Source organism: Piliocolobus tephrosceles, chromosome 8 (genome assembly GCF_002776525.5).
Source record: "Piliocolobus tephrosceles isolate RC106 chromosome 8, ASM277652v3, whole genome shotgun sequence".
Taxonomy (NCBI): domain Eukaryota; kingdom Metazoa; phylum Chordata; class Mammalia; order Primates; family Cercopithecidae; genus Piliocolobus; species Piliocolobus tephrosceles.
The window spans coordinates 20,151,566-20,176,211 of record NC_045441.1 but is presented as its reverse complement, the minus strand read 5'-3'; the positions used below and the strand labels follow the sequence as shown (position 1 = coordinate 20,176,211).

At 38.5% G+C, this 24,646-nt stretch overlaps 1 protein-coding gene across 1 annotated transcript in view; it reads left to right on the top strand.

Annotated features, from left to right (window-relative positions):
• LOC111547030 (S-adenosyl-L-methionine-dependent tRNA 4-demethylwyosine synthase TYW1) overlaps positions 1-24,646 on the top strand; it is a 256,839-nt gene that overhangs the window by 171,014 nt on the left and 61,179 nt on the right. The gene's annotated exons all lie outside the window — the stretch shown is intronic.

Here is a 24,646-nt window from a genome sequence, read left to right as displayed (position 1 = left end):
TATGCTTTCTGAGGCCTTTCACCATGAATGTATGCTTTCTGAGGCCTCGCCAGAAGCAGGTGGCAGTACCATGCTTCGTGTACACCCTGCAGAACTGTGAGCTAATTAAGCCTCTTTCCTTTTAAATTACCCAGCTTTAGGTATTCTTTTTTCTTTTGAGACAGAGTTGCTCTGTCACCCAGGCTGGAGTGCAGTGGCACAATCTTGATCTCAGCTCACTGCAGCTTCTGCCTCCCAGGTTCAAGCGATTCCCGTGCCTGAGTAGCTGGGATTGCAGTTGTGTGCCACCATGCCTGGCTAATTTTTGTATTTTTAGTAGGGATGGGTTTTTACCATATTGGCCAGGCTGGTCTTGAATGCCTGACCTCAAGCGATCCACCCACCTCAGCTTCCCAAAGTGCTGGGATTACAGGTGTGAGCCACTGCACCCGGCTGAGTATTCTTTTATAGTAGTGCAAATGGACTACCACAAGAGGTAGCATGCTTTCTCGCTTCCTCGTGGTTCTCATGATATCTTACACCTGGTTTAATGGTCACTTCTTCCAATTTTATGGATCAGCTTTCATACGGAAAGACTTTTTCCTGTCGATATATTTATAGTGTTGGTTAGGTAGTGGTTCTGGGTGGGCGCAGCAGTGGAGTCTTTTTTTTTTTTTTTTTGAGACGGTGTCTCGCTCTGTCGCCCAGACTGGAGTGCAGTGGCGCAATCGGACTCACTGCAAGCTCCACCTCTCGGGTTCACGCCCTTCTCCTGCCTCAGCCTCCCGAGTAGCTGGGACTACAGGCGCCCGCCACCACGCCCGGCTAATTTTTTTTATTTTTAGTAGAGATGGGGTTTCACCGTGTTAGCCAGGATAGTCTCGATCTCCTGACCTCGTGATCTGCCTGCCTTGGCCTCCCAAAGTGCTGGGATTACAGGCGTGAGCCACCGCGCCCGCCCAGCAGTGGAGTCTTTTAATGACTTTTTTGATTGTAATCAATGTCAGTGGTGTCTGAGAGTTCCTCTCGGTGGCTTAGGCTGTGGTTGTTAGTGGAGGCTGTGGTAAGGCTTTGCTGGGAAGGGGATACCAGCCTGATCAGTTGTAAGGCACCAGTCAGTGGTGGTGGCAGCATGGCCCTGGGTGGCGGACACAGATGCCAGTGGTGGCCGTGGGGTTGTGGTCGGGCCAGTCTTTGGGCCTCCAGATGGCATGCTCGTGCAGTAGTGGTGGCATTCGTGGGCTGGGTGTGTGGATTCTTAGGCCCCAGACAGTGTGCCATGGCACTGGCTGTATCAGTAGTGGCAGTGGGCCAATCCTCAGGCCCCTGGGACACACAGGTGGTGACAGGTAGAGTGGGCTGATCCCCAGGCTCCTGGACAGTGTGTGCGGATAGGCAGACACGTCTTCATGCCCGGAGAAACCACGTTTTCAGGGCACCTGAAGGTGGGTGCAGGTACTTTGGCAGCCCTGTCACTGGCAGGGGGGGTTGCTACTGGTGACTGTGGCCCTAGGCAGGTAGCTCCCAGGCTTTGGAGAGCACATGCTTTGGCTCTTTTTGTCCTGGGAGTAGTCATCCTCGTGTGTTAGCCATCTGTTTCCCAAGGTGTAGGACACGGGGTGGACTAGAGTGCTGGGGACCTGGCCACATCACTGGGTCCGACTGGCATTGTACTGCTACAGCCTTCTGGAAAAACATGGGGGATGCCAGCAGGGCTCCAGGGATGTCGAGGTGCAGGGGCTATTGGGCTTCAGGGCAGGATGCAGTCTGGTGGGGGTCGAGCTCAATACAGTGCCGTGATGTAGTTGCTTGAGGTTCCTGGTGTGAGTGGGACCCAGTGTGAATTCTCTCTCTGGAACGGTTAGTCATGTGGATTCCAGAAAGCCTCCTGTACCAGGCTTAGGACTTGTGAGGGCTGAGGGACTCTTCTAGGGGTAGGGTTGCAGTTGTCGATGGTGGGGATGTGGGTCAGTGGGGACTTCTTACTTACCTTTCCCCTCTCCTTCTGTGCCTTAGATGTTCCCAGTCACTTCCCTGCCAAAAATCCCATATTGTCTCTTAGATGCTCTTTTCGAGGTGTGGTTATCTACTTGCTATTCTGGTCCTTCTTGTGGAGGAGGTGAGTACCAAGCGCCTCTAGTCAACCATCTTGATGACATCTCCTGGGACAGTTTTAGATTTACAGAAAAATTACAAAGATAGTACAGAATTCCCATGCACACCCCCTTTCCCAGCACACACCGTTTCTGTTATTATTAACATGTTACATTACTATGGTACATTTGTTACAATTTATGAACCAGTATTTTTTGTTGTTTATGTTTTGAGATGGAGTCTCGCTTTGTCGCCCAGGCTGGAGTGCAGTGGCACCATCTTGGCCCACTGCAACCTCTGCCCTTTGGGTTCAAGCAATTCTCCTGCCTCAGCCTCCCGGGTAGCTGGGATTGCAGGTATCAACCACCACGCCTGGCAATGTTTGATTTTCGGTAGAGACGGGGTTCCACCGTATTGGCCAGGCTGGTCTTGAACTCCTGTCTGCAGGTGATCCACCCCCTCAACCTCCCAAAGTACTGGGATTACAGGCATGAGCCACCGTACCCAGCCTATGACCAATATTAATACATAAGATTCATACTTTTATTTAGATTTCTTTAGGTTTGGCTGAAGGGATGCCCCTTTTATATTTCAGGATCCCATTCAGCATAGCACCTCATATTTAATGGACTAATTCCCTTAGGCTTCTCTAGGCTGGACAGTTTCTCAGACTTCCCTTGTCTTTGATACCTTGACAGTTTTGAGCAGGACTGGTATTTTGTAGAATGCCCCTTGATTAGGATTTTTCTGATACTTTTCTTATGATTAAATTGTGCTTATGTGTTTTGGGGTGGAAGACCAGAGAGCTGTAATAAAATTTGTATATATTAAGGCTCATTCTTTGTGTTATAAAGTTGTGTGATTTTGATTAGTAAAGACTGTTATGTTTTAGGGGGAAAGTATGCAGTTTCCCACTATTAAGTTTGCTATTAGCTATAGGTTTTCTGTAGATATTCTTTATTATGTTGGGGGAAGTTACCCTTAATTCCTTGTTTGCTGAGAATTTTCTTTTATTTTTTATTTAGTTATTTATTTATTTTTTGTGATGGAGTCTCCCTCTGTCACCCAGGCTGGAGTGCAGTGGCACGCTCTTGGCTCACTGCAGCTTCCACCTCCCGAGTTCAAGTGATTCTCCTGCCTCAGCCTCCTGAGTAGCTGGGATTACAGGTGCTTGCCACCATGCCTGGCTAATTTTTGTATTTTTAATACAGATGGGGTTCAGCTATGTTGGTCAGGCTGGTCTCAAACTCCTGACCTTGTGATCCACCCGCCTTGGCCTCCCAGAGTGCTGGAATTACAGGCGTGAGCCACTGCACCTGGCCTGCCGAGAATTTTATCATGAATAGATGTTGGCTTTTGTTAAATGCTTTTCATTGTCAATTGATATGATCGCATGATTTTTCTGTACTAACCTGGCAATGGGTGATATTGAGTGAATTTTGAATGTTGAACCAGCCTTGCATACCTGGAATAAATCCCAGCTGGTCAGCAGGTATATTATTATTTTTATACACTATTAGATTCAATTGCTAATACTTTGTTGAGGATTTTTCTGTCTGTGTTCATGAGAGATACTGTTCTCTAATTTCCCTTTTGAAGAAATGCCTTTTTCTGGTTTTGGTATTAGGGCAATCCTAACCTCATAGAATGAACTGGGAAGTGTTCACTCTGCTTTTATTTCCTGGAAGAGATTGTGGTGTATTGGTATAATTTCTTTCCTAAATGTTTGGTAGAATTCATCTATGTACCCATCTGGGCCTGGTGTTTGCTGTTGTGGAAGGTTACTAATTCTTGATTCATTTTCTTTAATATAGATAGGCCTATTCAGATTTTTTTCTTGTGTGTGTTTTGGTAATTTGTCTTCAAGGAATCTGTTCATTTCATGTATGTTATCGATACAGGTGTGGTGTCTGCAGTATTCCCTTTATTTAATTGTCCATGAGATCAGTAGTCATGATCTGTCTTTTCATTTTTGACATTGGTAATTTGTGTCTTCTCTCCATTTTTCTTGGTTAGCCTGGCTAGAACTTTGTTAATTTAATTTAATTTTTTCCAGAACCAAATTTTTGTTTTGTTGATTATTCTCTTTTGGTTTTCTCTTACTGATTTTATTGATTTCTGCTATGACTTTTATCATTTCTTTTCCTCTGCTTGCTTTAGTTTAAATTGCTCTTCTTTTTCTACTTTCCTAAAATGAAGGCTTCAGTTACTGATTTTTTTCACTTAGTAATATATCATGATCCTTTGTCTAAGTATTATATTACCTCAAGTTTAAATTGCTGCATAGTTATTTATTAATTGGTTTTGTCATGATTTTCTTAACCCATCTACTATTAAATAGCACTGCAAAAATTTATATTCACCTTTGCACATATTTCTGATCATTAAATTCTGGAAGGGAAATTCCAGGGATAGGAAGCTACAGTTAAAAAGGTTTAACAGATATTTCCAAATTTGCCCTTTAGTAAGATTGTATCTCATGGTCTTGTCATTTTTGCACATTCTTACATGATGAAGTACAATTCCAGATGTTAATATTTCATCATTATCAGTTTTATAAACAGTAACGTATATATAAGTCTGATTTTTGATGTTAATGTTTTATGGTATACTGTATCACTAAGGTATATAAAAAATGTACAGCTTGATGACTTTCTATAAGGTCAATTGACTGGTATAACTAGCACCCCAAAAGCATTTTTCCTGTTCATTCCCTGTTATCCCCCACTTCCAAAGGTAGCCACTATTCTGAATCATTCAGTATACTCTTTTATTTTGTGTAGCTTCTTTAGTAGCGTTATATCTGTCATTTAGCCAGGTTGTATGTAGTAATAGTTAATTTTTTCATTGCTTTGAAGAATTCCATTGTAACAATGTCACAAAAATTTTTAAGTTGAGCCAGAGGTGGTGGCTAGTGCCTGTAGTCTTATGGGGAGGCTGAGATGGGAGAATCTCTTGAGCCCAGGAGGCTGAGGCTGCAGTGAACTATGATTGCACCACTGCACTCCAGCCTGAGCCACAGAGCAAGACCCTATCTCTTAAATAATTAATTAAAATTGTTTCTAATTTGTGTCTATAATGAACATTGCAACTCTGAATATTTTTATTACATGTGTCTATTGTTTTAATCTGTGTTTAATTATTTGTGATATTGAAATAATTTATGGTATTTTTATTAACCATTTCTATTTTTTTTTTGAAGTATCTGTTTTGGTTCTTCGCCAGTTTTTTCTTTTGAGATATTTGTGATTTTTTATGACTTGCAAACATGTTTTATTAAGGACTTAAGGACTTAAGGTATGTGTATACATATACATATATATACACACATTTATCTATGTATTTTTTAATTTTTTAATTTTTTTGAGTTGGAGTGTCACTCTGTTGCCCAGGCTGGAGTTCAGTGACATGATTTTGGCTCACTGCCACCTCTGCCTCCTGGGTTCAAGCAATTCTCCTGCCTCAGCCTCCTGAGTAGCTGGGATTACAGGTGCTTGCCACCATGCCCAGCTAATTTTTGTATTTTTAGTAGAGACGGTGTTTCATCATGTTGACTGGGCTGGTTTTGAACTACTGACCTCAAGTGGTCCGCCCACCTAGCCCTCCCAAAGTGTTGGGATTACAGGTGTGAACCACTGCGCCCGGCCTTCTATTTCTTTTTTAAGGTATGATAAGACACAGGGATATTTCACCTTCCCCAAATGGATAAACGATTGAACCAGCATCGTTTGTTGGATAATTCATTTTCTACCTCCATGATTTGTAATGGTTGCCTCTCATAACTAAGTTTCCATATGTGTATGGATCTATTTCTGAGCTTTCTACTGTGTTATTGGTTAGTTTTTCTCTCTTGTCACGTGACCTCACTAAGTTAGCATAGCTTTATAGTAAGCCTTGTTTTCTAGCATAAAAGACATGTTATGTTCATCAAAATTGTTTTTTTTCCAAAATGGTCTTGCCCGTTCTTAGTCTTTAATTACATTTTCATATTTATTTTAGAATCAGTTTTTGTTTTCACACACATACAACTTTGGGATATTGATTAGAATGCATTGAATTTGTAGGTTAATTTGGAAAAGTTGCCATCTTTATGAAGCCATGTCTTCTGTTTATTTTAAAGTTGCCTGTCCTGTCACTTTAATTTTCTTTCACTGAAGCTTATGTTCTAATTGTAGATTAGGTTGGCTCTCTTTCTGAAATGTTAGATTACCATGTATCTTTTGGAATTCTGGTTTGCAGGCTCATCTTGAGTAGGTGTTATTTTTGCATGCATGTGTGCTCTAACAGGCAGCTAGGTCCAATTCCTGGCCAGGAGGTTGTTTCGTTGTATGTTTTAACTAGCTTTATTTGATTTTCATTTTTTATCTATGTTGCAGTGGGGATGGCTCAGGAGATGAATTTATAGCTCTTATTTGACCATATATCCATTATATATATGTTATTTAATAAATAATGCGCATTAGGTAAAGAAGGATTTTGGATGGAAGGCATTATTTTTGTATAATAAGTGTGGTCTGCTCTTCTTTCTGGGCTCATCTTCCTGTCATTCCAGATTCACTTTCTTATGTGTCAGACATAAAGTAGAATGCTGTACCTCCAGGCACATCTTGTCACTAATAAGCTTTCCAGGGAGGAAACTTCATAGGCTTACTTCACAGACTAAGTCACCTTCTAATGAGTCTGGTTTTTGTTTTTGTTGTTTTGCAAGACCAAACTTCAGCACAGGGAGGTTAACTGATGGATTAAAAACATTCTGGGCCAGGCGCGGTGGCTCATGCCTATAATCCCAGCACTTTGGAAGGCTGAGACGCGCGGATCACGAGGTCAGGAGATTGAGACCATCCTGGCTAACACAGTGAAACCCCGTCTCTATTAGTACAAAAAAAAAAAAAAAAAAATAGCCGGGTGTGGTGGTGGGCGCCTGTAGTCCCAGCTACTCAGGAGGCTGAGGAAGGAGGATGGCGTGAACGCGACAGGTAGAGCTTACAGTGAGCCGAGATTGCGCCACTGCACTCCAGCCTGGGCAACAGAGCAAGACTCTGTCTCCAAAAAAAAAAAAAAAAAAAGACCATTCTGAACATCCCTGGACTGTAGAGTTTTTGCATTTGAATGATTAATTCCCCAGGAAGGGAGTATTTACTATAATATTTGGGACTTTGGGAACTTGTAGATTGGTACAAGTAATATTTCTGGAGAAATAGACCTGCTCTAGGGCTTTGATTTTAGAGATATATAGTTTGAGGCTGCTCTATATTCCTTTAAAATTTACTTTGTCTCAGTCGTTTTGTGAAGCATAATTTGGCTGTCTTAAATATCCTTCTCATACCTTGTCTTCTGCACACATGGGGTCCAATTGTTTCTATTCATTTGTATTTGCTGCAGGAGTGATGGATAGACTTTGTGTGCAGGAACATTGGTAGAGATTTTACTTTTGTCAGTATCCTTGGACATCCAAGTCAGTAGGTTGCTTGAAGTCATGAGAGTCTGCGATGACATCCTGGTTTAGGCAATAACATGATCTTCTGCTGATTGATTTTTATGACATTGTTTTTCTGACTTCTGTTTACTCTTCTGTAGATAAGGCACCTCTCTTTTTCATCTTGCGGGTGTGGTTTTAGATTTTTTCAGAAAGCCCTTCTCCCAGTTGGAAAGTATATAGAGTAGCCCTTAGGATTTTATAGTTGCATCTTTCTTTCTCTAGAAACCTTACCACCTATTTATTCTCTTTCAGCTATTTTGTCTTCAGCTCTTTTCATTTTGTATTCCTTACTAGTCATTCTTTCTTTGAGTATTTTCATTTCTTTGTCCTTTTCCATACAGTTCCTATGCTGTAAATTTCCGTGTTCTGGTTCTCAGGGCACAGGTCATTTTCGTACTATGGACTGTCCTGTTCAAAATGTCAATAAGCACCCCCTTCTAATTTCTCCCAACCTCCAAAGGATGAAGAAACACTGCTCCAAACTACTCATTTGATTTTCCCAAAGTGTAAATACTACTTTTTAAATGTTTGTAGCCTCTTGTGGGAATTTTATTTCTGCCGTTACATGGTTACTTTGCTTACACTCCCTGTTTTTCACATTCTGCTGCCAGTGCTCTGAGCCTCCTCTTTGTGCATCTTGCACTTCTCTGCTTTCTTGCGCTCATATTTTCTTGTGGTTTCACCTTCCGCTTACTCCTTCACACAGGTGATATCTTCCTGCACACTTAAAGTTGCTGGGTGGATGTCAAGCTCTGTTTTCTGTTTCCTGTTGTAAGTAACCTGTAGAGTACATGACTCTTCAAATTCTGGCCACACTGTCCTACGTTTCAATTGATGTCACTGTCTTCTTAGGTTCTACTGAACTCAAGACAAGTCTTTTCTACTCTCTACCAAATTTCTGATCTTTAAGCGGGAGAATTTGTTTTGTTTTGTTTTGTTTTTCCTGAGACAGAGTCTCCCCGTGTGTCGCTCAGGCCGGAGTGCAGTGGTGCGATCTCAGCTCTCTGCAACCTCCGCCTCTTGGATTAAAGTGATTCTCATACCTCAGCCTCCCGAGTAGCTGGGATTATAGGCATGCGCCACCATGCCCAGCTAATTTTTGTATTTTTAGTAGAGATGGAGTTTCACCATGTTGGCCAGGCTGGTCTCAAACTCCTGACCTCAGTTGATCCGCCCACCTCGGTCCCCCAAAGTGCTGGGATTATAGGCGTAAGCCACCATGCCTGGCCGAGCAGGAGAGTTTTAAGTATCTACTAAAATGGATAGTGGAGATCAGGCATATCAAGAGATTGTTAAACCCAACCAATCTCATCTTAAGAATCAATACTATTAAAAAGTGTGTGTGTATACATGTTTTCTGATCTCAAAACTTTTGTTGCATTTCCTTCTAAGCCTTATTTTTTTTTTGGTGTAGATATGTTATTAATGCCGTACTGCATGTATAATTTTGTTTTCAGCTTTTAAAAAACTCATCATTGTAACATAAAAATTACCCCTTAAAGCCAGGAGCGGTGGCTCACACCTGTAATCCCAGCACTTTGGGAGGCTGAGGCGGGTGGTTCGCTTGAGGTCAGGAGTTCGAGACCAGGCCGGGCAACATAGCGAAACATCGCTATTAAAAAATACACAAAAAATTTAGCTGGATGTGATGGCATGTGCCTGTAGTTCCAGCTACTCGGGAGGCTGAGGTGAGAGGATGACTTGAGCCTGGGAAGTCGAGGCTGCAGTGAGCTATGATGGCACCATTGCATTCCAGCCTGGGCAACAGAACAAAACTGTCTCAAAAAAAGAAAAAAAAAGTTACCGCTTGTCAACAAATACTCCTCTAAAACAGTTATTCTCAATGGGAACGAGGTACAAAAAGAAAGTTTCCCTCTCTTTCTGAGAGTCACATCTAGATTGAACCCTGCTATTGTTAGGGGGATATTCCTCAGATATGTTGGGGTTCATGACCATTGTTCTGAAATAGTGTGAGCTAAAGGGTGATATCATAAATCATCTAGCCATTCCTAGGGATTGAACCTGTTGTCGTCATCTGGAGTTTGTAATGTCTCATTATTATAAAGCTAGAATAAGCATGCTTATTCATCAGTCTTCCTTCATAATTTTTGTCATGTCCATAAGCTACATTTTTAGAAATGCAATTACTAGGTCAACAGATTTGAATATTTTTCAGATTCTTTAATCATCTTGCCATGTTACTTTTCTAAACGTTGGTACTGAATTACACTCCCACCATCAATGAACAAACATGCCTGTTGTGCGAAACTCTAGGCAGCATTGAATATTGCTGTTTAAAAAAAAATCTTTGCCAATTTGATAAGCCCAAATAGTACCTCATTACTGCTTCAATTTGCATTTCTTTGATTACTAGTAAGTCAGTACCATATTTTAGGAGACCATTTTATCTTGTTTTGACACAGCCTCAACTAGAGTATGTCTTGAATTGCAACTGTCAAGATAAATCATTGAAATTAAGAGCTGTAGTCCTGGGTTATAATAACCTCATCCAGTCTATGTAGCTCTGAAAGCTGCCTAATTAGAAGCAACAGAACTCTAACTCATGACTGTATATTTTTAAACTTTTTATTGTGGATTTTTATAGTACTCAAGAGGAGAGAAAATAATATAACCAATTCCTTGTAACCATCATCTTAGCTTTGACAACCATTAGCATTCTGAAGTTCTGGCTTTGTCTATCTTCCCAGTTTGGGCGGTAGGGAAGGCATTGGAATATTTAAAATCTAATAACAGACATAATATCATTTTATCCGTGAATACTTCTGTATACAACATATAAAGACTTTTTAGGGCCAGGTGTGGTGGCTCATACCTGTAATCCCAGCACTCTGGGAGGCCGAGGCAGGCAGATCACTTTAGCTCAGGTGTTTGAGACCAGCCTGGGCAACACAGCAAAACCTCGTTTCTACCAAAAAAATTATAAAAGTTAACCAGGTGCGGTGGCACACACCTGTAGTCCCAGCTAGTTGGGGGGCTGAGGCAGGAGGATCACTTGAGCCAGGGAGGTGAAGGCTGCAGTGAGCCAAGATCGTGCCACTGCACTCCAGCCTGGGCGACAGAGTGAGACCCTGTCTCAAAAATAAAATAAAATAAAGACCTTTTAGGCCAGGCACAGTGGCTTATGCCTGTAATCCCAACACTTTGGGAGGCCAAGGTGGGCAGATCGCTTGAGGCCAGGAGTTTGAGAGCAGCCTGGCAATATAGTGACACCCCATCTCTTCAAAACAATTAAAAATAAAAAAATAAGCTGGACATGGTGGTGTGCACCTGTAATCCCAGCTCCTCAGGAGGCTGAGGTAGAATCTTTTGAGGATCCCAGGAGTTTGACTTCAGGTACAGTGAGCTGTGATTGTGCCACTGCACTCCAGCCTGTGTGACAGATCGTAACCCTGTCTCTCAACAAAAAAGAAACAAAAAGACTAAAAAATTTGAATGCCTGCTCCCAATACCTTATATATAATATATCAGATATATAAATATGATATATAATATATATTTTTAACAAATATATTTATATGTTATATATTATAATATAATATATTATATATAATAAATATAATATACAATATATATTATATATAATAATATATATACATGGTGCAGTGGCACACACCTGTAGTCTGTATATAATTTTTATATAGGCTTTTTAATTAAAGTATACCATACACACAGAAAAGGACTCAGATCTTACGTGAACTGCTGGATGAATTACTACAAAATGAACACAGCCAGCAAATAGCTCAAGAAATAGAATGTTAATAGCACCTTCAGAGTTCTCTCCTGGCCATTAGCCCCTCCCCTCTCTAAAAATAATTGCTATTTTGATTGCTAACACCATAAGGTAGCTTTGCCTGGTTTTGAACGTTGTGGAATCCTCACAGTTTAAATTCTTCTGTGGATATATGTGTTTTTTCTTTAGGCCTGTTTGTTAGATTTATCCATGATGTGTGCAGCTGTAATTCATCCATTTTCATTGCTTTATGTCAATATATGAGTATGCCACGATTTATTCCTTCTCCTATTGAAGGATATTCATATTGCATCCTGTTTAGGGCTGTGATGAGTAATTGCACTAATAACCTTTCTGTACATGTTTTTTGATACACACGTGGAGTAACTGATGTTCACTATGTATCTGGGAGTGGAAGTGCTGCCTCATTGGGTGTGCTGCATTCAGTCATCATTAGTGGATAGTGCCAGACAATCTCAAGGCCATGTAAGAACATTCAAGGCTTTGGTCAATGTTTCTTTTGCATTGTCTTTTTCTTATTGATTTATAGGATTTTTAAATGTCTTCTAGATAGGAGTAAATGTCCCTTTTTGCTCTATGTCTTCTCTCTCCATTGCCTCATGACTTTTGATAAGAAGTAGCCAATTTCAATGTAGTCCGTTTATCAGGTGTCCTTATCTGGTGAGTGCATTTTATCCTGTTTAAGAAAGTCGTGAAGAGAGTTTCTTATGTCATTTCCTAGACATTGTGTTGTTTTTCCTTACTTTTGCATTTTAAAGTCTATAATTTTTTTAAAGTCATTAAAGTGGGGACTTTTTTTCCCCCTGCAATAGGTATCCATTTGACTCAATGCTATTTATTTAAAAAAAAAAAAAAATCCTTCCCTGCCCTGTTCTATGGTGTCAGTTTTGTCATAAATTAAGTATCCTTACATGTTTGGGTCTGTTTTTATTTTTTTAAATTTATTTACATTTATTGATTGATTGAGATGGAGTCTCACTCTGTCGCCCAGGCTTGAGTGCAGTAGCACGATCTCAGTTCACTGCAACCTCTGCCTCCTGGGTTCAAGCGATTCTCCTGCCTCAGCCTCCCGAGTAGCTGGGATTACAGGTGCCCACCACCACGCCTAGCTCATTTTTGTATTTTTAGTAGAGATAGGTTTCACCATCTTGGCCAGGCTGGTCTCAAACTCCTGACCTCGTGATCTATGCACCTCGGCCTCCTAAAGTGTTGGGATTATAGGTGTGAGCTCCAGCCCCCTGCCTACTGTTTTTTTTTTTTTTTTTTTTTGGTAAATACTTCACCATACTGAAGAGATTTCCTCTTATTGCTAGCTTTATGTGACTGTTATCAATGGCTATTGGGTTTTCATCATATCTTTTTTTGCATCTATTGAGATTATACGATTTCCTTTATTCTGCTAATATGGTGAATTGCATTGATTTTCAAAAACAAACCAAATTATATTCATACAATAAACTCATCTTGGTCACTATGCATTATCTTTTTTATGTATCATGGGATTCTTTTGTATATTATTATTTAAAAGATGTTTCCATTTCTGTTCATGAGAGATACCAACTGTCATTTTCTTTCTTCTAATGATTTTAAGTTTTATTTATTTATTTATTTATTTTGAGACGGAGTCTCGCTCTGTCGCCCAGGCTGGAGTGCAGTGGCCGGATCTCAGCTCACTGCAAGCTCCGCCTCCCAGGTTTATGCCATTCTCCTGCCTCAGCCTCCCGAGTAGCTGGGACTACAGGCGCCCGCCACCTCGCCCGGCTAGTTTTTTGTAGTTTTTAGTAGAGACGGGGTTTCACGGTGTTAGCCAGGATGGTCTCGATCTCCTGACCTCGTGATCCACCCATCTCGGCCTCCCAAAGTGCTGGGATTACAGGCTTGAGCCACCATGTCCGGCCGATTTTAAGTTTTAATATCAGTATTATGGTGACTTCATAAAATGAATAAGAGGAATAGGCCCTCTTTTTCTTTTCTCTGGAAGAGTTTAATATTTCAGATCAAACACCATAAATAATTATAGGACCATTTAGATTTTCTGTTTATCAATTTTATTAAGTTGTATTTTCTTTAGGACTTTGTATATTTCATTTAAAATTTCAAAATGACTTTGCGTAACTGCACATAATATTCTGTTATCTCTATACTTTCTGTAGGACCTGTACTGTTGTCCCCCTCTTCATTCCTAGTAATAGTATGCATATTTTTATTTCTTATGTTTTTTTTTCTTTTTTTCTTTTAAGATGGAGTCTGACTCTGTTGCCCAGGCTGGAGTGCAATGTTGCGATCTTGGCTCACTGCCACCTCGGCCTCCCAGGTTCAAGTCGTTCTCCTGCCTCAGCCTCCCGAGTAGCTGGGACTACAGGCATGCAACACCATGCCTGGTTAATTTTTGTATTTTTAGTAAAGACAAGGTTTCACAATGTTGGTCAGGCTGGTCTCAAACTCCTGACCTTAGGTGATCTGCCCACCTCGGCCTCCAAAACTGCTGGGATTGCAGGCGTGAGCACTGTGGCTGGCCTATTTCTTATTCTTTCCATTAATTTGTCACTCTTGTTAAATTTTTCTGTAAGTAATTTTTGGAATACTTGCCATCCTTATTTTATGGCATTTCTTCTATTAATTTCTGTTCTTTTATTTCCTTTTTTCTTATATTATTGTTTACTTTTTAACATCTTACACAAATTATAGATATTCATCCTTTCCATTTTAAAATTAAATAATTTACATAGCATAAAAATTACTTTTTAAAGTATATAATTCAGTGACTTTTAGTTTATTTACAAAACAGTGTGACCATGTGGATTATCTAATTTCAGAACTTCCAATAGTGTCTTGCTTCTCACAGTTAGTATAATGTTTTCCAAGTTAGTACATGTTATAGCATGAATCAGAACTTCATCTTTTTTTTTTTTTTTTTTTAAGACGGAGTCTCACTCTGTTCCCCAGTCTGGAGTGCAGTGGCGTGATCTCGGCTCACTGCAACTTCTGTCTCCCGGGTTCAAGTGATTCTCCTGCCTCCTGAGTAGCTGGGACTACAGGCACCCTCCACCACACCCAGCTAATTTTTGTATTTTTATTAGAGATGGAGTTTCATCATATTGGCCAGGCTGGTCTCGAACTCCTGACCTTGTGGTCCACCTGCCTCGGCCTCCCAAAGTGCTAGGATTACAGGCGTGAGCCACTGTGCCCGGCCTAGAACTTCATCTTTTTTTGCTGAATACTATTCTCTTGGATGGATATATACTACATTTTCTTTATCCATTCTTCAGCTGATGGATGTTGGCATTGTTTCCAGCTTTTGGCTGTTACGAGTAATACTATTGGGAATATTCACATACAGGTTTTAGTGTGAATATATGTTTCAGTTCTCTCAGGTATACACTTATGAGTAAAATTGCTGGGTCATATAGTAATTCTATATTTAACTTTTTCAGGAGCTGCCAACTTGAAGCACAAAAAGTTTTAACTAGGAAAAAGTCCAGTGTATCTTTTTTACCTCCCTCTGTTGCTTATGTTTTTGGTGTCGTATTTAATTGCCTAATGCAAGGTGACAAAGATTTACTTTATATTTTCTTCCGAGAGTTTTATTGTTTTAGCTCTTTAGGCAGTTTTGAGTTAATTTTTGTGGACAATGTGAGATGTTCATTTGCCTGTGAATAACTAGTTGTCTCAGTACCATGTGTTGAAAAGACTATTTTTTCCCCATTGAATTGTCTTTGTACCCTTGTCAAAATCAACTGGCCTAAGTGTATGGGTTTTATTGTGGACTGTCCAGTTCTGTTCCATTGATCTGCACTTTTATCCTTATGGTGGTACCACACAATCTTGATTAACATAGCTTTGAGTACGTTTTGAAATCACAGTGTTTGAATCTTCTAACTTTCTTCTTTTTGAAATTATTTTGGCTTTCTGGGTTCCTATGCATTTCCATATGCATTTGGGGATCAGCTTTTAAAGCCTGCAAAACAGGCAGCTGGAATTTTAACAGAGATGTAAAAATTTTTATTGAGGTAGCATTCAAGTAACATAAAATGAACTGTTTTAACATGAACAATTAAGTGGCATTTCATACATTTACAGTCTTATGTGATTATCGCCTTTATCTAGTTCCTAAACATTTTTATTACTCCAACATAAAATCCTATACCCATTAAGCAGTTACTCCCCATACCTCCATAAATGGTTAAAGTCCCTTATAACCACCAATTTGTTTTCTGTTTCTATGGATATATCTATTCTGGAAATTTCATATAAATGGATTCGTGTAGTATGTGACTTTTTTTCATTCCTGGAATAAATCCCACTTGGTAATAATGTAAAATATTTTAATATGATGTTGGGTTTGCTTTGGTAGTATACTGCTGAGAATTTCTACATCATAAGGGATTGGATTATAGTTTTCTGATGATGTCTTTTTCTGGTTTGTTATGAAGATAATGCTGGCCTCTGAGAAGGAGGTGTGAAGTGTTTCCTCTTCTATTTTTTTTGGAAGAATTTGAGAATATTCTTCTTGAAATGTTTGGCAATGAAACCGTCTGCTCTTAAGCTTTTATTTGTTGGGAGTTTTTTTGATTGTTCAATCTCTTGACTTGTAGGTCTGTTCTGATTGTCCATTTCTCCTTGAGTCATTTTTGGTAACTTACATATTTCCAAGAATTTGTCCATTTAATTTAGGTTGTCTACTTTTTTTGGTATATAGTTGTTCATAGTATTTTCTCGTAATTCCTTTTATTTGTGTGAGGTTAGTAGTATTTATCTCCACTTTCATTTCTGATTTTAGTTATCTCTGTCTTCTTTTTCTTAGTCCAGCTAAAGGTCCGTTTAGTTGATCTTTTCGTAGAACATACCTGTGGTTTCTTTGTTCTCCCCAGTAGTTTTTCTGTTCTCTATTTCTTTCACCTCTCTTCTAGCCTTTGTTTTTCTTTCCTAACCCTAACTGTTGGTTTAATTTACTCTTCTTTTGCTAGGTCCTGGAGGAGAGTTAAGTTAATCATGTCGTTCATGTGTCCTGTGCTGTTACTCCTTTGTCTTCAATTGTTAGTTACTGAGAAAGTTCTTTTGTCTTATATTCTTGGTTACTGAGAGAGATGTTTACAGATGTGCCATTGTGACTACGGCTATGTTCATTTCTTGTTTTAGTTATGTCAATTGTTAATTCACATTGATGCTATATTGTTAGGTACTAGTACATTGTTATACTAGTTAAGAATTGTTAACATATTTTTGGTGGATTGGCCCTTTTATAATGCCCTTCTCATCTCACCTTCTCATCTTAAAGTCTGTTTGTCTAATAGTAGTAAAGCAACACTAGTATTTTTTTATGGTCAGTGTTTGCATAGTACAACTTTTTTCTTTTTGTTTTTATTTTCAACCTTTTTTGTGTCTTTATATTTAAGTTGTATCTCCACAAGACATTACCATTTTTGTTTCATGCAGTCAGTATTCATGATTTACCCAAAAGTTTTCTCTCTATTCTTTTGTATGTCTCTGCTTCCATCTGAAGGACATTTTAATAACATGTAATTGGGTTTTTTTTAAAACATTTGGAAAATCTTTATCTTTTTGAGTGTTTATCTGTTTGCATGAAATACAATAATTGACATATTTAAATTTAAATTTAGCATCTATTTGCATTATTTTTCTCTCTTTTTAGCTGTCTTTTTCTCTCTTTTTTTGCTTTCTTTTGTTTTTAACTAAGGAATTTTATTATAAGTTTTCCATTCTGTTGGTTTTTAATATTTATTTTTCTATTATTGTTCTTTTAGTTGGTGCGCTAGTGATTGAAGCAGACATCTTTGACTTATAAAAGTCAATGTAAATTAGCATTTGTATCATTTTATATGTAATAATACTTAGATTACTTAACTCCATTAACTCCCTCCCAACATTTAAGCTATTTTTGTTGTACATTTTACTTTTACATATTTTTTGAACCCCTCAAGACCTTACCATTCTTTTTTTTTTTTTTTTTTGAGATGGAGTCTCACTGTGTTGCCCAGGCTTGAGTGGAGCAGCCCAATCTTAGCTCACTGCAAGCCCTGCCTCCTGAGTTCAAGGGATTCTCCTCCCTTAGCCTCCCAAGTAGCTGGGATTACAGGTGCGCACCACCATGCCTGGCTAATTTTTTTTGTATTTTTAGTAGAAACTGGGTTTCACCATGTTGGCCAGACTGGTCTTAAACTCTTGATCTCAGGTGATCCGCTCACCTCGGCCTCCCAGAGTGCTGGGGTTATAGGCATGAGCCACTGTGCCCAGCTAAAACCTTACCATTCTTGTTTCTTACAGTCATTATTCATGATTTAACCACAAATTTTCTCTTCAGTCTTTCCTATGTCTCTTCTTCCAGCTGAAGGATTTTTTAAAAACCAACAAGCTGGATGTGGTGGCTCACACCTATAATCCCAGCACTTTGGGAGTTCAAGGTAGGAGAATCACTTGAGTCCAGGAGTTCAAGACCAGCCTGGGCAACATAATGAGACCCTATCTACACAAAGTAAAAAAAAATTAACCGGGGATGGTGATGCACCAGTGCACTCCAGCCTGAGTGACAGAGTGAAACCCTGTCTCAAAGAACAAAACATTTAAAAAAGATTAAAAACAAAATATTATCACTCCTAATACTATTAACAATGCATCTTAATGCATTTCCTGAAAATTCAATTGGGGCTCATTTTCTCTGATAGTTTCCAAAAGAATGTGTTTTTATAACTTTTTTTCGCAGAGTAATATCCAAACAAGATTCTCACATTGTACTTTGTTTATACTTCTTGTAATGTGATTGCTCCAATCCTGTTTCCCTTTCTTATATGCCACTTATTTGTGGAAGAAGGTGGGTTATTTGTCATTAGAATTTGCAACATCCCGAATTTGGCTGATTGAGTCCTTTTGGGTTCTTTTAATATAGTCTGTGTTTCTTTGTAATTCCTGTAAAATGGTAGTTACAACTAAAGGCTCGATTGACGATATATTCAGTTTTTGGCAAGAATACTTAATAATTGTTGCTGTACTGTTTCCTAATGCATCAATCAAGCGGCACACAACATCTGGTTGTTAAGATTGATTAGTGGATTTTCTACATAAATAATCATGTTATCTCTAAACATAGACAGTTTTCTTTCTTTCTTCCAAATATGTTTTCCTTGTATTCCCCTGTCTTGTCTTACTGCATTGATTAAGACTTCTAGTACCATGTTGAAAAGCAGTGGTGAGAGAAGACATCCTTGCTTTGTTCCTGATATTGGTGGGAAAGCTTCCAGGTTCTTGCCATTAAGTATGATGTTAGCTGTAGGTTTTTTGTAGATATCCTTATTAAGTTGAGAACATTTTCCTCTCTCTCTAGTTTGCTGAGAGTTTTTATTATGAATGGGTGGTGAATGTTGTTTTATGCTTTTTGGCATCTATTGATATAATCATGTGATTTTCCTTCCTTATCTTGTTGATGTGATGGATTACATTAACTGATTTTCAAATGTTGAATCAGCCTTACCTACAGATGGGTTGCAGACAACCCATTCTGTTTGCTTACATACAAATGGCAAATGGGTTTTCTAGGAGTATTGTAGTGGAGAATTGTGAGAAGCTCTATTGCATAGTGCTGGTCTTGTCTTTTGTTTGATAAACAAGATGTCTATAGTTAGACTCTTTGGGACATTTGTCACATTAGGACCCCCTTCCCCTCTGTTCTTGGGATATTCTGAACTTACCATTATGCTGCTTATCAGATTAACATTTCTGCATGTCGTTTTCTCCCCCATTACAAAATTTTTACTCATTTATTATAGAAATTTGGGGCAATACAGGAAAACATAAGAAACCCAAACAGGATAAATAAAAACATTTTATGAAATTTTTAAAAGCAGGCAGAGATAAAGAGAGATTACTTTCAAAAGAGCAACAATAGACCAGTACTTGATTGCACAACAGAAATGAAAGCACAAACCATGGAGCTTCAAAGGGCTGAAATTTGCCAAGAGCTGCCAATCTAGAAGTCTGTTCCCGATGAAAATATTTTTCCAGAGTGAAGGAGAAAAAAACGTTTTGAAGAAGACAAAATGCCTTTTAGTATAGGAAATAGGTTAAAAATCAATAAGATAAATGCATATATTAAGAAGTTAATTGGTACTAACAATGTTTTTTTTAAAAAAGAAAAGAGCAGTAAATTAAGCATAGAGTAAGTACTTGGAAGGAAATAAAAAGAGCAGAAGTTAAGGAAATAAAAAACATTGATAAAATAGTATTATAAAAAAGGAAAAGTTGGTTATTCAAAAAATCTTACAAAACTGGTGATTACTTGGCAAGTTTAATTAATAAAATGAGAGATGATACAAATAAGTAATGTTAGAAATGAAAATGAAACATCACTTTAGATCCTATAGACATTAAAAAGGTAGGAAGATATTTTGAATTACTTTATGCCAATTAATTTGGGAATTTAGATGAAATATACAAATTCCTAGAAAATGAAACTTAATAAAATTAATACTAGATGAAATGATCTACATGGATTTATAATTGTTAAGTAAATTGCTTTTTAAAATTTTAAACCTCGTCCAAAGGAAACTCCAGGCCCAGATGGTTTCACCATTGAATTATATCAGTTCTTGATGATACCAGTCATCAGGAGAACTAACACCAACCCTACACAGCTATTCCAGAGAGGAATAGTAGCACTCTCCATCTCATTTTATTAGTTCAGAATAACTTTTTTTTTTTTTTTTTTTTGAGATGGAATTTCACTCTTGTTTCCCAGGCTGGAGTGCAATGGCATGATCTCGGCCCACCGCAACCTGCGCCTTCCAGGCTCAAGTGATTCTTGTGCCTCAGCCTCCCAAGTAGCTGGGACTACAGGCATGCGCCACCATGCCTGGCTAATTTTGTATTTTTAGTAGAGACAGGGTTTCTCCATGTTGGTCAGGCTGGTCTCGAACTCCCAACCTCAGGTGATCCGCCTGTCTCAGCCTCCCAAAGTGCTGGGATTATAGACATAAGCCACCGCATCTGGCCAGTTCAGAATAATCTTTATACTAAATTCTAAGAAGAATAAGACAAAAGTGATTTTTACTCAGAAGCATAGAAGCAACTATTTTAAAGAAAAGATCAACCGACTAAAGACAGCAGTGTATAAAACCATGAAAAATTGGCTTTATTCTAAGAATGCAAGTTTTGTTTAATATAAAAAAATCAACCTATGTATAATGTCATAATGAAAAGAAAGATGGTAGAATAAGCTTAATAGATGCATAAAAAGAATTTGACAGAAATCAATATCTATTTATGGTTAAAATCTTCTAGCAAATGAAGATTAGAAGGAAACTTCCTGATCTGATAAAGATGTTTACCCATAAAAGTCATACTTCATGAGTAACTGTTTAAAACCTTACTGTGCAGAATAAGACAAGCGTACCCACTGTCTTTATCACCACTTCCATTTAACATGGAATCAAAGTCCTGGCTAGTGCTAAAGGACAAGAAAAAGGGGAAAAAGAGGATTGGAAAGGAAGATGTCATTTTTAGTAAATAAATATGTACATATACAATCCCTTCCAACATTTGTAATTATTCACTTTAATAAATGTATCTTACAAGACTGCTATATACACGGTCAGCTTACAAAAATCAGTTATATTTCTGTTATTAAAATATCAGTTAAATATTAGTTAAAAGAGGAAAAATAGAAAAGATACTACCATAACAAAGCATCACAAGTATATTACGTAGGAATAAATCCATGGAAAGAAGTTTTTGACCTTTATATTGAAAACTACAAAGTATTATTGAGGGAAATTTAAAAGGACCTAAATAAAGGTAATTATTTTGGCAGATTCAGGGTTGTAAAAGTATCATTTCTCCATACACCAATTATATTTAGTTATGGTACACACTAGCTACATGTGGCCATTGAGTACTTGAAACGTGGCTACCCTGAATTGAGCTGTGCCGTGCATTAGAATTCAAAGACTACACTTGATCTTAGCCAAAAGGCCGAGAAGTGATGGAATTCAAAGACTTCGTCTGGCAAAAAGAATGTCAGGTATCCCAATATTTAAATAGTGATTGCTTCTTGAGTTGATAATTTGGGGGATATGTTAAGTTAAAATACATTAAAAAAAATAATTTCACCTGTGAACTTATATTCCTATTGAACAACACTGGCTTATAGATTCAATGCCATATCAGGCAGAATCATAAAGGGTTATATATGTTTGTGGAAATTAATAAGCTGATTCTAAAATGTACATGGATATGCAAAGGGCCAAGAAGAGCCAAGATACTCTTTCAGAAGGATGACATAAGAGAACATGCCCCACTGTAGGGTTTTTCAGTGTTGGCACCATTGACATTTTAGACTGGATAGTTCTTTTTAGGAAAAGGGTTGGGGAGACCAACCTTTTGGGGAGTCCCATGCCTTGCAGGATATTCAGCAGCAGCCCTGGCCTTTACCCACTAGATGTCAGTAGCAGCCCCCATTTGTGAAAACCAAAAAATTTTCTCAAGGTGTTGCTAATTGTCTCCTGCGGTGCGGAATCGCTCCTGGTTGAGAACCATCTCTATTGGATATCAAGTCTTAGTATAAAGCAACAGTAATTAAAATTGAGATATTGAGACAATGAGAAACAGATCAGTGGAACAGAATAGAAAAAACCAGAAGCAGACTCTCACATGCATAGACAATGATTCTATCATATTTATTGCAGTGGACTATCCATATGTTAAATAAGTTTAACCTCGCAACACCACACGCAAAAGTCAGTTGTGGTGGATTTTTGACACAAATGTGAGTGGCAATATGATAAAACTTCTAGAAAAACGTGTAAGAGCTTTTCTTCATGCTCTTGATAGCATGGAATGATCCTTTAAAGAGACACAAGAAACCCTAATATGAAAGAAACGCTAATAAGAAAAGAAAGTGGAAATGTATGACAATTAGGAATTCTTATTGATCAGAAGACATTGTGGAAAAAAAAGGAAGCTGTAAAGTGGATGAAATTATTTCTAATACATTTGTAACAGAGCTTTTCTTTCCAGAAAATGCAAATAATTTATTGAAAATCAGTTGGAAAAAAGACAGATATTCCAGTAGAGAAATATTCAAGACATTTGAACCAGTACTTCACAAAAACAGAGATACAGATGGCCAGAAAACATATGAACTCAGCTTGCTTACATCACAGGCGGATGCAAGGCAAAACAATGCAAAAGTGGTGAAAACTAGCAACGCTAAGTGTTGTTGAAGATAACCAACCAAAACTCTGGTACAATATGAATGAAAGTATGGCAAAATGACTTTGGCAATCAGATTGCCAATATCTGCTAAGGTTGAATGTATGCATATCCCATGACCCAGCATTTCCATATTTAGGTAGATTCTAGAAAATGTGTGTTCTTGTGCATCAAGAGACAGGTACAGCCAGGCACGGTGGCTCATGCCTGTAATCCTAGCACTTTGGGAGGATTGCTTGAGCCCAAGAGTTTGAGAACAGCCTGGACAACAAAGTGAGAGCCTGTCTCTACAAAAAAAAAACCAAAGCTAGGAGCAGCAACATGTGCCTGTAGTATCAGCTACTCAGGAGGCTGAGACAAGAGGATCCCTTGAGCCTGGAAGGTTGAGGCTGCAGTGAGCTGTGCTTATGCCACTGCACTCCAGCCTGAGTGATGGAGCGAGACCCTATCTCAAGCCAGGAAAAAAAAAAAAAAAAAAAGGAGATGGGGGAGAGAGAGATGAGTACAGTAGCGCTCAGGGCAGCAGTATTTTTTAAGAAACCCAAAGTAGGGGGTTAAAATTGTTCACTAGTAGTATATTCATACAATGTGGCCATAAAGATGTATCTATGGTTACACATAAGTACCACGCACTCTACTGGGCCACTGGAGCTCCAGTGACATAGAACAGCATGAATGAATCTCGCAAATATCAAATTCAGTGAAAGAAGCCAGACACAAAAGAATATATGTCACAGTAGCATTTTTTATAATTTCCTTAAACAGGCAAAACTAAACTCTGGCGTTCAAAGAGATAGCTGCATTGTTTTACAATAGCTAAAACCTGGAAATAATCCAGATGTCTAGGGAATGATTGAATACCTTGTTGTGTATTCATGCAACCCAATACTAGATAATGAAAATGAGCAAACCTAAACATGCAGCAACATGGGTGAATTTTTTTTCATGTATTTATAGTGTGGAGTGATAGATGTCAGACACAACATAATGTATGATTCCACTGACATAAATTCCGAACACAGGCAAAAACTAGACTATCATATTAAAGTCAGAATATTAGGTATCAGTCAGGTAAAGGGAGTGGATAGTGACTGGGAGGAGCAGAATGTCTGGGTGTCTGGGTGATGAGCATTTTGTGATAATCCCTGGAGTTATACATTTATGTTTTGTGTACATTTCTCTTTGTGTGTTTCATTTCACAGTTTTAAAAGATTTAGCAAAGTGAGAGCCTGTTCTGGTTCCTACTGTTGCAATAACAGGTGAGTCCCAAAACTGGGGCTTAGCATGGGAGAGTTTTTGGCGTCATCCAGGAAAGAAAGGGCAAGCCCGTGGCATTAGATGGGAATCTTTTATTGAAGGGTATAGCTCCTTACAGAGCAGGGCTAACTCATAGGCAGTACACCCAGAATGGGCATTGTATGGGCTCTTGGCAACTGTATTTATATGCATATAAATGCCCTTCAATCATATGCAAATTAAGGGGCAGGCCAATGCAAATAAAGGGATGTGTTATTTAGAACTTTCTAGGATTGTTGTATGGCATCTGTAAACTGTCATGGCCCTGGTGGGAGTGTCTTATGTTAATGAACAAGAGGCTATCTTGGGATCACCCTAGTGGCCATCTGCTGGTTCCTGCTGGTTTCTTCACTTCATCCTGTCTGGACCTGTTTTGGTCAGCAGGGTTGTAACCAGAAAACAAGTCCTGCCAGTCTCCCACCTCACTACTGCTTGGGTTCACACCCCAGCTTTGCTGCTCTCCAGCTCTGTAACTTCAGGCAATTTACTTAACAGCTGTCAGCCTCACCTTCGTATCTGTAAAGTGAGGATAATAATCCAATCTATTTTGTGAGATTTGTTGTAAAGATTAGACAAATATTGGAATCTTTGCCAAGCTACAAAGTACTTTATAACAACAGCTGGCACATAGTAAGGGCTGAGTAATTGCAAACTCCTGCTATTATTTTTATGGTTACTGTTGCCAGTTTATTTGTTCAGATGAATTGTAAACTCTCATTGGAATTACATTATATATATTTATATATTTATATATATATATATATATATATATATATATATTTTTTTTTTTTTTTTTTTTTTTGGAG